Genomic DNA, 14,093 nt, shown 5'->3' with positions numbered 1-14,093 from the left:
AAGTACGTTTCATTTCTAGTCAGAGTCTGCAGGAAGTAAGCAGCAATGTACTTATTGATTGGCCTAAATAAGTTTCACCTCTGATTTTCCAACTCTTTCAGGAAATTATATTATACAGAGGTTTTGTTAAGCATGAAACAAATAACACGGGCATGGTGATATGTAAGCACAATAGAATATACATACGTAAGGTACTTGAATATAGTAAAAAAATGTTTTGTGTATGTCCAATATGTAGAGAAACAGGGGCACTTAAAGAGATGCCACACAGATAGAACTTTATAATGCAAATAAGGAAGAATCAATACATTATTGTTAACAAATGAAGCCACATCACTGAGGAATAGAAATGCAGTGATATTGAAAATCAATGTGAAGCACAATGACTCTCTAGGAGGAGCTTAGGATAGTAAGTCAAGGAGTAATGATACAGGCAACATGCAATCAGAGGAAAAGGAAATGGAAGGAGATGTGATACTGAAAAATAGAAGTGATGAAATTTCCTTAGACTACTCTTTGCTGAGATTACATGCTGAACAACTGAACAGGATAACCAACTTAAAATAAGGATTGGCTAGAAAGCATAAGACATTAGTATGGAGTTCACCAGAAATTACTCATGGTTTTGGAGGTAAATGTGAATTATTTGTAAGGGACAGACTATATTTAAATAGAGAGGGCCTGTGGAATTGGGCAGCCAATGAGATGGAGGCGGGGCGGGAATGACGGCCGGTAGCACTTACAGCAAACGGCAAAGCTTATTTACAGTCTATTTAAAAAGAATCTCTACGAACTGCAACCAACAGATCTCATGTACATAAAATCAATCCCAGTCACTTACAGCAGTGCAGTCTCCAGTCGTGATTGAAGGGGGAATTACCCAATCATCTCCATTCTAGCCGGCAATGGTGATGTCACTACCTGCAGCCGAACTTCTTTGCAGTGGTTGGAAATTAGACTTTGATGGAGCTGTCCACCCTGTTTCAAATAACACAAATTATGGCGTTATATATTTCTTCCTTTATTTTTTTTAATTACATATATAGAGAACGAGCAACTGATTTATCTGCACTAGCTAGTAATAAAATGAAGGCAATTTTTTTTCTCACAGGACCACCAGCTAAGAACGACAGGGCTATTAGCATTTACTGAATATCTTTATTCATTAACATGGTCTGCTATCGTGGTGTCTTTGTTCTGAAGCCAAAAAGCTACCTCAACATTGGGAATAGGCTTTCCCTAGTTCTTTAGTTCAGTTTGCACAATTCACTTGGAAACTGCACATCCTGGGTCACTGCTGTAAGAGGAGCTCCATGGCACTTAGAAGCATGCTTTGACTCATCGAAACTCCTGCATTTATAAAGCACCTTTAATGTAGAAAGAAGTTCCAAGGTGCTTCAAGAGGCACAAGGAAAAAAAGCACTGAGCCAAAGAAGGAGATTAGGAGAAGTGACCAAAAGTTTGATCAAAGAAGTGGGTTTAAAAGGAGGATCTTAAAGGAGGAGGAGTTGTTGGAGAGATGCATGGATTTTGGGGGGGGGGAAGGAAGCGAATTCCAGAGAGTGGGTCTAAGGCAGCTGAAGTCATGGCCGCCAATGATGGGGCAAAGAGGGAGGGGAGGGGGATGTACTAGAGTCCGGAGACATGGGAATAATGGGGTTGCAGGGGTGGAGGAGATTAGAGATATGGAGGGGTGAGGCCATGGATGAATTTAAACAAGAGGATGAGAAATTAAAATTTGAGTTGTTGGGGGACCGTGTGATAACGTAGATCAGTGAGTCTGTAGTGACAGGTGAGCCGGACTTGGGGCAGGATAGGATTGAGGCAGCAGTTTACTGCAGTAGAGGATGGGAGGCTGGCCAGGAGAGAATTGGAATAACTGAGGTTGGAGCTGAGATCAGCATGTGTGAGGGTTTCAGGGGCATGTGAGCTGAAGTAGGTGTACAAAGCAGGTAATGTTACAGAAGTGGAAGTAGGCGGTCCTTGTGATGAAGAGGAAATAGGGTCAGAAGTTCAGCTTGGGGTTGAACAGTCTGCTTCAGCCTAAGACAGGGATTGGGGATGGGGATGAAGTTGGTGGCGAGGGTATGGACCTTCTGGCGGGAGCTGGGTGTCATCAGCGTACATGTGGAAGCTGACCTCATATCTGTGGATGTTGTCGGCAAGTGGCAGCATTTAAATGAGGAAGAAGAGAAGGCCAAGAATAGATCCTTGGATACTCTCGAAGTAACAGTGTGGGGGCGAGAAGAGAGGCCATTGCTAGAGATGTTCTGGCTACAATCAGATACGTAAGAGTGGAACCAAGCAAGGGCAGTCCCACTGACCTGCACAACGGAGAAGTGTTAGAGGAGGATGGTGTGGTCGACCATGTCAAAGGCCACACAGAGACCAAAGTGACGAGGAGGGATAATGCACCACGGTCACAATCACAGGGGATGTCATTTGTGACTTTGGTTAAGGCCACTTCGGTGGTGTGACAGAGATGGAAACTTGATTGGAGAGATTCAAACACAAGTTGTGGGATAGATAGGTATGGACTTGGGAGGCAACAACACATTCAAAGACTTTGGAAAAAAAAGGGAGTTTGGAGATGGAGTGGTAGTTTGCAAGAACAGAGGGGTTGAGTTTTTTTTGAGGGGTCGTGATGATAGAAAATTTGAAAGAGGGGAGAACCATTTAAAATATCAGTTAGTTTGGGATGCAGGAAGGGAAGTTGGGTGGTCAGGAGTTTAATGGGAATGGGGGGACAAGGGAGCAGGAGACGGGTCTCACGGATAAGATGAGCACGAAGGGGGCATGAGGGGAGATAGGAGAGAAACTAGAGAAAGACTTGGGTTCAGGGCTTGGGCAGGGGAGAGCCTGATGGAGATTTGGCTTGATTGTGAAGGGGAATCATCCTCCTCATCCACCACACCATCCAATTCCAACATCCCTCCTTCATTGTACAGCTGAATGGGACTGCCCACGCTTGATTCCACTCTTACCCATCCAATCAAAACTACATCATCTCTAGCAATGGCTTCTCTTCCTGCCCCCACAACGTTACCTCTGAATTACCCAAGATCTATCAAGAGGAAGCAGCCGAGGCATCTGAACGGATGGTCTTAATCCTACTAACAAAAAAGTCCATGAGCTCCTTGCATTAGTTGTTGAAGGTGACGGTGGAGGTAGCAGAAGAGAGGGGTTTAAGATGTTTGGTATTGAGATAATCAAGTAACTGATAGGACACAATTGTACTTGTGTTGCTGGAACATGTGAGAATGTTATCTGGTGGAATAGCACGGAGTGCTGATTTTGCACTTGTCATGTTCCACAATATAATACACTACAGCCCTCCCGTTATCCTCAATATAATGATCATCAGTAATAACCATTGATCTTAATTCTCACAGTCCTGAGTATTGGAGTATCAATGCTGTGTGCCACAGTGTTAAGGGACACTCTGTTCCTGATTTGAACTGCATTGGGTTCAGGCTATGGTATCTCCTCACAGGAGAGAAAAGGAAATTAGATGGAGATGCTCCAGCTGGGTGTCCTGGTGTCTTCCTTGAGGCTGGTCAAAAGGGGAGTTGTGAATAGGCTGCCCTAACCACCCCCTCAGGAGTTGTGACATTAAGCAAACTTAATACATGGAGATAAGTTAAGGATATAAAAAAAAATGCCAAGAAACTGGACAAAAGTGAGTAGTTAAAAACTGATGTTTAAAGCTGAAACAAAGCTGACTACTTGCTTTGTGGCATGACCTTTCAATATTTCAAAAACCTGGATGAGGCCCAGTGAGGGAAGTGAAACCAGAGTGTGGAGAAGTGAGGGAGGATGGTGGGAAATTACAAACAGGAGAAATAATGCAGAACAGAATCTTCAGAGCCACATAGCATGAACACTATTTTTGGGCTACACTCAAAATCTGCACAAATTATTTTCATCTCCCTTGGGTCTCAGTGCCAAGCCTGTCTCCCTTCATTCCCTGTAGATTCAGAAACTCTTGGTTGGCTTTTTGAATCTCGTTCTCAGCATTCTCTTTACTAGGTGATCAATTCTATAAATCAATTGATTGATAGTGTTAAATTGAGTATTATTAATAACAATATTTTAAAATATAAAATAGATTTATTTCATTTAGGATTTTGACATTTCTTTTAAGCAAATCTGTAGGACATTGACTTAAAAGCAATATTCTGTTAAATGCTGTGAATAATATTTAATATAGTAACAGTTTCGTTTTCTGTTGCCATTCATCCTTTATTGCTCCCGGACAATCGGGGGAGGGGAGCAGATTTTAACCTCAAGGCAGGCAGGAGAGGGGTTGGGCGGAGGGGTGGTTAAATTGTTAAAAATTGGAAACCCGACCCCAACCAGCCGCAATTGAGCCTACTTCCGGTTTCACCGGGGCAGGTTGGGGGACGAGCGAGTAACCCGCTCTCGAGAGGCAGGTCGGTAATTATAATATATGTTAATGAGGTTGTACGCCTCAGCTCTCTCCCCTCCCCGCCTCCTCCCGGCGATCTCTCCCGCCCTTCTCTCTGGTCCCCAGCTGCGGCCTTGTACAGCAGGCTTTCATGCCCGGCAGCCAGCCAGCCTCTCAATATGGCCGGCTGCCAGGTGGGAAACTGAGTAAAAAAATTTTAACGAGGTCCTACTGTTAAATTCGGCAGGATCTCCACCTTTCCCATATTTCCGGGTTTCTAACTGCTGTCCAGATGAAGATTTCTGCTCCAACCGTGTGAGGTTTTACTTTACAGTACATTACTTGTAAAGAACCTTTCAAATGCTTCTGAACATCAAGGTACACAATACAGTCACACAAAAGACTTCAAAACATAGGGCTAGATTTTGCTGGAGCAGGGCATCTTGCCGTGCACCGTTAGTTGGACTTGTTCTTGCACGTTTAGGTTTTAAAATTGTTTGCCCACAAAATTGCTGGAAGTTCGAGCTGATAACGGCACAGTGAGGGCAACAGAGCATCTGGAACCTTAGTGAACAATGGGGCAAACAGTGTATCTCCTTAAGCAATGAGATTTAAGGATTGAGAGAGAAACAGAGGAAGGACTGAGAAGGAGGGTGAATTCAATGTCAAATCAGGTACAGAAAGATAAATAAATAAATAAATAAATAAAGAGGGAAAGAAAGATTGGATTAAGAGAGAGAAAAAAAAGGAAGAGTAAGAAAAAATTTTAAAATTTGACATTTTTAAAATCTCCTAAAGCATTTCACAACCTGAAGGAATGAGACTCCATACTTAGAATTGTTTACTTTCTGGGCAAGAGAGGTTGATTGGCAGTCATTAACCATTATCACTGTTAAAAGGGTACTTACCCTGTTAATTACAAGACTTAACTTTGTGGCACATTTAATGGACAATTAATGTGCAAATGCAGTAACTTCATGAAAATCACAAGGAGGTTAAGGGCGAGATGGCATTTTCGCAAAGCAACTTGTGGCAATTCTCAATTTCTGGGGTATCTCTTCCTCGCTACAAGTTGCTGACCGATTTGTGCATTAATAACGGCGTGTGTCGTTCAGATGCAATTAATTCTTCAGCAAAATCTGGCCCATTGAAAACGGTGGCTTGGCTGTTTTATTTGGCCATTTTTAATATAAACCAAGGCACAGAAAATCTTAAATTTAATCCATACTGCAATCCACAGCAAACACTGACGGTTTAGTAAATCAAGTACGGCTCTTCTTTGATATCTTTTTAAAATGGTGAATCAAGCGGCAGTCCTGCACTGATTCATTAATTTAGTTCTCCATTTTGAAAGATCCAGACCCTTGCTCTTGTCACCCAGAATTAGTATCTTCCACGTCACCAGCTGCATTAGTTTGTTTGAATAATTCCTCAGCAGTTTTGTTCTCTTGCTCGTCACCTGAAGCAACTTCCTTGTTTTTCCACTGTTGCCACTCAAATTGACTCAGCCATTGGCCCAATCAAAACAACTTCTTTGGTAATTGTCATTTCCTTCCCTATAGCTATATTTCATCTTCACTTATTTATTTTTCGATCACTTCTAAACACTTTGACCCTGAAATTAGGCCATGGGATACTAACGTATGAACACTTAACACGTTTGTCAGAAATTCCCCTCTCATCTTATATTAAGCTATTTAAGATGTAACACCTTTGGTAAAATAGCATCAAGGAATTGCAGACAAATGCTTTAAGTAAATTGTCCATTAATATCCCATAACATCATTTCAGGATCTTGATACCTCACTAAATCAAATCTACCTTCTCATTTAAACTTCATCTTTGATAACCCAATTATAACATCAATCCTCTCATTCCATTCACCAGCTTTAAACTCCATTATTTTGCTCATGTTTTTTGTATATTAATGTACAAACACAATTTGTGGATATTATAATGATGTTACTAGTTGGTCATTTTTTTATTTTGTTTTTTATCTCCGGATATCTTATTGCCTCACATTTTCCACTGTGACTGCTCGCCCCATCCCTATCTCTAATTGTTTGTTTAATGCTTTCCTCTTTTCACTCACTTTTCGAATTTATATTGTTATAGTTCAGTCTTAATACTTTTTTGTTATGCGCAACACAAAAAAAAAATCAGCTTCCATGGACAAGCCTCCACATCCTATGAACCAAAATTTGACCTGGTCTGCAAAATATCTGTTTGTTCTGCAGTCCGCTATCCAATGAACCAACAACAACAACTCGCATTTATATAGCGCTTTTAAAGTATTAAAACATCCCAAGGCTCTTCACAGCAGCGATCAAACAAAATTTGACACCGAGCCACATAAGGAGATATTGGCACAGGTGACCAAAAGCTTGGTCAAAGGAATGTCTTAAAGGAGGAGAGAGAGGTAGAGGGGCGGAGAGGTTTAGGGAAGGAATTCCAGAGTTTAGGGCCTAGGCAGCTGAAGGCACGGCCGCCAATGGTGGAATGATTAAAATCGGGGACATGCAAGAGCCAAGAATTGGAGGAGCACAGAGATCTCGGAGGGTTGTAGAGCTGGAGGAGGTTACAGAGATAGGGTGGGGCATGGAGGGGGATTTGAAAACAAGGATGAGAATTTTAAAATCGAGGCGTTCCTGGACCGGGAGCCAATGTAGGTCAGCGAGCACAAAGGTGAGGGGTGAATGGGACTTGGTGCAAGTTAGGACACGGGCAGCAGAGTTTTGGATGATCTCAAGTTTATGGAGGGTGGAAGATGGGAGGCCGGCCAGCCAGGAGAGCATTGGAATAGTCAAGGCTAGAGGTAACAAAGGCATGGATGAAGGTTTTAGATGCAGATGAGCTGAGGCAGGGGCGGAGACGCGCGATGTTACAGAGTTGGAAGTAGGTGGTCTTGGTGATGGAGCGGATATGTGGTCGGAAGCTCAACTCAGGGTCAAATAGGATGCCAAGGTTGTGAACGGTCTGGTTCAGCCTCAGACAGTGGCCAGGGAGAGGGATGGAGTCGTTGGCAGGGACCGATGTCAATGGCTTCAGTCTTCCCAATATTTAGTAATAAATATCATTGGGATATAGTGTGGGATTCCATTATATATTACTGATCTATTTGAACCAGCAGAAGAAAACATCATGTTGACAGTCTGTGCATCTTAGGTTAAAGCAGTAATTTGATTTTACTGTAAGAAACAAAATATAGACGCAAAATAGATCAGCAGGTGACGATATCAATAAACTTAACTTTTTTTTATTCGTTCATGGGATGTGGGCGTCGCTGGCAAGGCCGGCATTTATTGCCCATCCTTAATTGCCCTCGAGAAGGTGGTGGTGAGCCTCCTTCTTGAACCGCTGCAGTCTGTGTGGTGAAGGTTCTCCCACAGTGCTGTTCGGTAGGGAGTTCCAGGATTTTGACCCAGCGACGATGAAGGAACGGCAATATATTTCCAAGTCGGGATGGTGTGTGACTTGAAGGAGAACGTGCAGGTGGTGGTGTTCCCATGTGCCTGATGCCCTTGTCCTTCTAGGTGGTAGAGGTCACGGGTTTGGGAGGTGCTGTCGAAGGAGCCTTGGCGAGTCGCTGCAGTGCATCCTGTAGATGGTACACACTGCAAGCCACAGTGCGCCAGTTCTTGCTGAACTACATTGGCTTCCAAAAGCTACAATTTAAAATTGCCATCGTCTTGTTCAAATCCCTTCATGGCCTGGCCACTCATTATCTCTGTCATGTCCTTCAGCCCAACAACTCCCCCACCTCAAACTCTCCATTCCTCTGACTCTGGCCTTTTGTGCATCATTCCCTCCCTTCAGCCCACCCATAGCATGTGTGCCTTCAGATACCTAGGCCCTATGCTCCAGAATTCAATGCCCAAGCCTCTTCGACCAAGCTTTTGCTCATCCCCCCCTCATAGCTCCTTCTTTGTTTCAGCATCCATTTAGTTCTTATTCTGCCTCTGTGAAGTGCCTTGGGATGTTTTTCTACATTAAAACGTGCTATATAAATGCAAGTTGTTATCTCAGTCTACATATATCTCTATAATCACCAATTCCATTCCCATCCAGAGATTTATCAAGCTTCTTTTAAACAAATTTATCATCTCAACCCCAGTGCTTTCGCTGGGAGTCTGTTCCATTACTCTGGGAAAAATCTTATCTTGCTCAAGGCTTGTTAACTATAAACCTTTGTGCTATAGTTCTGCACTCACAATCCAAGTCAAGTAGTTTACTTCCACTTGCATCATCTATGCCATTCAGTAGTTGGATGAATTTTCTTTTCTCCAAGCTCAGCTCTGCAAGTCTGTCATGACAGAGCCCTAAATTTCATAATAATTCTTCTCACTCTTCTCTGAACCTTTCCCAATGCTTCAATGGGTTTTTAAAGGATGCCCATAATGTCACATATTATTTCCATATGGCTTCACATTAGTTGGAAACTTTCAGTGAATGTTCAAAATGTGATTCTTCATTATTTTCTTGTTCCGTCTTTCCTCATTACACCCTTTTAGTGTGTAGACATTTAAGCAGCAACTTTTGGATTTTGTGCTCCCGGTAGGAAACCTTGTCTGCCAGGAGTGCATATTGGAAATTCAGGCACGTGCATTAACATAAATGGTCGGTAAATCACGGGCAGTGCACACCCAAATTCCCAATATTTTCTGTGGGCTTGGCTCCCCGCTGGGAATGCAAAGTCAGAAAATTACCCCTTTGCTGTTTCCTCGATCAGTGTGCATTATATACAATTTAAATAGATTAAAATCCATCTGCCATTCTTTAGCTTATCTGCTTAATTAGTTCAGAACTTTCTGAATGCAATTTCTCTCTCTTGTCTGTCAGTCATCTGGCCACAAACCCAATTGATATAAGCAAATCTGATACTATTACAAAAAATAAGCTGTTATCATTGTAGTGGCCCAACACTACCAAAATAGTCTATCATTGTGGTTATTTCAAAGATAGTTTTCAAGCATTATAGAGCATATGGCTCAGTGGTAGCCCGCTCACCTTTGAGTCCAAAGATCATGGGTTCAAGCCCCACTCCAGGACATGAGCCATAAATCTAGGCCGACACTTCAATGCAGTACTGAGGGAATGCTGCAATGTCGGAGGTGCCGTCTTTCAGATAATATATTAAACTGAGACCCCCTCCTGCCTAATCAGAAGTACATAAAATATACCATGATAATATTTGGAGAGTTCTCCTGGTGTCCTGACCAATATTTACCCCTCAACCAATGCCACCAATAAAAATAGATTATAAGTAGATCTAGATGTGATAGGGAATGGGCCTGAAACTGGCAGATGCTATTTAAATACAGACAAATGTGGTGTTATGCACATAGGTAGGACCAACGCAAAATGTACACAACATGCAAGGTTGCAAACTTAAGGCTGTTGAGCCGGAGAAAGACCTGGCTACTATAATGCATGCATCCCTGCAGCCCCACCACCAGTGCCTCAAGGCTATTGCAAAAGCAAATAAAATGTTAGGATGTATTGCCAGGACAATTAAATACAAAATAAGGCCTTGGTTAGGCCTCATTTAGAATACTTTGACCAGTTTTGGTCCCCTCACATGATAAATGATATAGTTGCCCTGGATCATATTCAGAGATATGCCTCTAGATTGATACCTAGTTTAAAGGCAATTAGTTACCAAATAGGCTTAGGGAGCTGGTACTTTTTAAACTGTAGAATAGCACAGACTTTGAAGAGATGTGATTGAGATCTTTAAAATTACAGGATTAGATTTGGTCCATGTAGAACTCTCACTTTACTTTCCTGTCATTGCCCTGGAAGGGCACCCAGAAATAGTAGTGCACAAAAAAAGCAGGTGGTGAGCCGTGTACTTGGACATCCCATAGATTGGAAGGGTGGAGGGGTCCAGGCGACAAGGCGAAATTGGCCCAATAGCTGAGTGGCCTTCTTTTCACTGCAGGAGCCTGTTGATTTTTGGGCCTGGAGGCTTATGGCCTCTCAAGCCTGCAGCTGCGCTTCTATTTCTGCCCCCGAGTCCTGGTGCAAGGCCTTGCCAGGGACTCACCTGTAAGCGAGCCATTTGATAACTCAGCCCACCAAATTCAGGCATGCAAGGCCTGAACAGGTAGTGGGCGCTTTCGCTGTGCTCTCTCTGTACGGTGCTCAAGCAAATGGGTGAAAGGAAAATTGGCCAGCTAGTTGTTTTGCATAAATATCTATAACCCTGAAGCATTTTTGTTAAATAGCTAAAGTTCACTGTAGAGAGAGAGAATTCTGAAATTTCTCCAGCACATCACTGCAAATATGGCAATAAAACTACAGTTTCCATTTAATTCTATACCCTCATTTTCTTAAAAGAACTTGCATTTATATAGCGCCTTTCATGACCTCAGTATGTCCCAAAGTGCTTTGCAGCCAATGAAGTACTTTGGAAGTGTAGTCACTGTTGTAATGTAGGAAACGCATCAGTCAGTTAACGCACAGCAAGGTCCCACAAACAGCAATGAGATACATGATCAGATAATCGTTGATGTTGGTTGAAGGATAAATATTGGCCAGGACACCGGGGAGAACTCCCTTGCGCTTCTTTGAATAGTGCCATGGGATCTTTAACGTCCACCTGAGAGGGCAGACAAGGCCTCGATTTAACATCTCATCCAAAAGACGGCACCTTCGACAGTACTACTCTGAAGTGTGAGCCTGGATTATGCGCTCAAGTCTCTGGAATGGTGCTTGCACCCATGACCTTCTGACTTAGTGGCGACAGTGCTACCCACTGAGCCAAGGCTGACACCTAAAACAAATGATCTTACTGTGAATTACTTGGCCTTTTATGTGATTGCTGTAAATAAAATTTCTAACAACAACAACTTGCATTTACATAGCGGCTTTAACATAGTAAAATGTCCCAAAGTGCTTCACAGGAGCATTACCAAACAAAATATGATACCGAGCCACATAAGGAGATATTAGGACAGGTGACCAAAAGCTTGGTAAGAGGTAGGTTTTAAGGAGCATCTTAAAGGAGAGAGGCGGAGGGGTTTACGGAGGTAATTCCAGAGCTTAGGGCCTAGGCAGCTGAAGGCACGGCCTCCAATGGTGGAGTGATTGAAATTGGGGATGCGCAAGAGGCAAGAATTGGAGGAGCGTAGAGATCTCGGAGGGTTGTAAGGCTGGAGGAGGTTACAGAGATAGGGAGGGGCGAGGCAATAAAGGGATTTGAAAACAATGATGAGAATTTTAAAATCGAGGCATTCCCAGACCGGGAGCCAACGTCGGTCAGCGAGCACAGGGTGATGGGAGAACGGGACTTGGTGAGAGTTAGCTTACGGGCAGCAGAGTTTTGGATGAGCTGAAGTTTATGGAGGGTGGAAGGTTGGAGGCCGTATATCCTTAGGTTACTGACAAAGCAAGATGACAGGTGAAACCTTTCTCAAAAATGTTTGAGTAATTTCACTGGATCCCCATCTCTTTTACCAGTTGCTTATTGGTGGTACTGAAGTCCATCCATTAGGGGAGAATGTCATTAAACAATAACAACTTTGCACAGGCAGTTTCTATTATGGACACAGAAATGGAAAACATGGGCTACAAGTATATGCAATTATAAGATCTTTAACATTTTAATGATATAGATAGATAGTTAAAATATGTGGTGTAAACCGTCAAGAAACTTCAGAGGAAACACATTGAGTAGTGTCTACCGAATAAACAAAAGGGCTGCAACTTCAAACATTTATTTGGTGTCCAGTTGAGGTGGCTCAACTCAAGTGAACACAAAGTTGCCAACCAATATCTGGTAAACGAACAAATCTGGATTTATATCTCATGGAGGCAAAATAAAGTCGATTACGAAAATGGTGTCGAACTGCCGAGTGCCCCGATTGCTCAATTCCGGCCATTTTTGCCGGTGCCCCGGGAGTCTGAGTAACAGAGGCCATGAGTGAGGGTGGGAGTGAGAGTGAGAGTTGAGGAGGGTGGGAGTGAGAGTGAGAGTAGAGGGAGGGTGGGAGTGAGAGTGAGAGTAGAGGGAGGGTGGGAGTGTAGAGGGAGGGTGGGAGAGTAGAGGGAGGGTGGGAGAGTAGAGGGAGGGTGGGAGAGTAGAGGGAGGGTGGGAGAGTAGAGGGAGGGTGGGAGAGTAGAGGGAGGGTGGGAGAGTAGAGGGAGGGTGGGAGAGTAGAGGGAGGGTGGGAGAGTAGAGGGAGGGTGGGAGAGTAGAGGGAGGGTGGAGAGTAGAGGGAGGGTGGGAGAGTAGAGGGAGGGTGGGAGAGTAGAGGGAGGGTGGGAGAGTAGAGGGAGGGTGGAGAGTAGAGGGAGGGTGGGAGAGTAGAGGGAGGGTGGAGAGTAGAGGGAGGGTGGGAGAGTAGAGGAGGGTGGGAGAGTAGAGGAGGGTGGGAGAGTAGAGGGAGGGTGGGAGAGTAGAGGGAGGGTGGGAGAGTAGAGGGAGGGTGGGAGAGTAGAGGGAGGGTGGGAGAGTAGAGGGAGGGTGGGAGAGTAGAGGGAGGGTGGGAGAGTAGAGGGAGGGTGGGAGAGTAGAGGGAGGGTGGGAGAGTAGAGGGAGGGTGGGAGAGTAGAGGGAGGGTGGGAGAGTAGAGGGAGGGTGGGAGAGTAGAGGGAGGGTGGGAGAGTAGAGGGAGGGTGGAGAGAGAGAGAGAGTAGAGGGAGGGTGGGAGAGAGAGTGAGAGTAGAGGGAGGGTGGGAGAGAGTGAGAGTAGAGGGAGGGAGGGAGGGAGTGAGAGTAGGAGGGAGGGAGGGAGTGAGAGTAGGAGGGAGGGAGGGAGTGAGAGTAGGAGGGAGGGAGGGAGTGAGAGTAGGAGGGAGGGAGGGAGTGAGAGTAGGAGGGAGGGAGGGAGGGAGTGAGAGTAGGAGGGAGGGAGGGAGGGAGAGTAGGAGGGAGGGAGGGAGGGAGGAGAGTAGGAGGGAGGGAGGGAGGGAGGGAGAGTAGGAGGGAGGGAGGGAGGGAGAGTAGGAGGAGGGAGAGTAGGAGGGAGGGAGAGTAGGAGGGAGGGAGGGAGAGTAGGAGGGAGGGAGAGTAGGAGGGAGGGAGGGAGAGTAGGAGGGAGGGAGGGAGAGTAGGGGGAGGGAGGGAGGGAGGAGGAGGGAGGGAGGGAGGGAGGGAGGGAGGGAGGGAGGAGGGAGGAGGAGGGTAGGAGGGAGGGAGGGAGGGAGAGTAGGAGGGAGGGAGGGAGGGAGAGTAGGAGGGAGGGAGGAGGGAGAGTAGGAGGGAGGGAGGAGGGAGAGTAGGAGGGAGGGAGGGAGGGAGAGTAGGAGGAGGGAGGGAGGAGAGTAGGAGGGAGGGAGAGTAGGAGGGAGGGAGGGAGGGAGAGTAGAGGGAGGGAGGGAGGGAGAGGTAGGAGGGAGGGAGGGAGGAGGGAGAGTAGGAGGGAGGGAGGGAGGGAGGGAGGGAGGGAGGGAGGGAGGGAGGGAGGGAGGGAGAGAGGGAGAGAGGGAGAGAGGGAGAGAGGGAGGGAGGGAGGGAGGGAGAGAGAGAGGGAGGGAGGGAGAGAGGGAGGGAGGGAGGGAGAGAGGAGGGAGGGAGGGAGGAGGGAGGAGGGAGGGAGGGAGGGAGGGAGGGAGGGAGGGAGGGTAGGAGGGAGGGAGGGAGGGAGGGAGGGAGGGAGAGTAGGAGGGAGGGAGGGAGGGAGGGAGAGTAGGAGGGAGGAGGAGGGAGGGAGAGTAGGAGGGAGGAGGGAGGGAGAGTAGA

The 14,093-nt window shown here is 45.5% G+C and overlaps 1 protein-coding gene across 5 annotated transcripts in view; it reads right to left on the bottom strand.

Moving 5' to 3' along the window:
- The window catches only part of ripk1l (receptor (TNFRSF)-interacting serine-threonine kinase 1, like), a 74,401-nt gene that overhangs the window by 58,548 nt on the left and 1,760 nt on the right, over positions 1–14,093 (bottom strand). For all 5 annotated transcript variants that reach the window (XM_068001757.1, XM_068001758.1, XM_068001759.1 and 2 more), the window contains exon 2: positions 842–978. The gene's annotated coding sequence lies outside the window, so the exon portion shown is untranslated. The remainder of the gene's footprint in view (positions 1–841; positions 979–14,093) is intronic.

This window comes from Heptranchias perlo, chromosome 2, assembly GCF_035084215.1.
Source record: "Heptranchias perlo isolate sHepPer1 chromosome 2, sHepPer1.hap1, whole genome shotgun sequence".
In the NCBI taxonomy this organism is placed as follows: Eukaryota; Metazoa; Chordata; class Chondrichthyes; order Hexanchiformes; family Hexanchidae; genus Heptranchias; species Heptranchias perlo.
The sequence above is the reverse complement of the archived record's forward strand: the minus strand, read 5'-3'. Positions and strand labels throughout refer to the sequence as shown.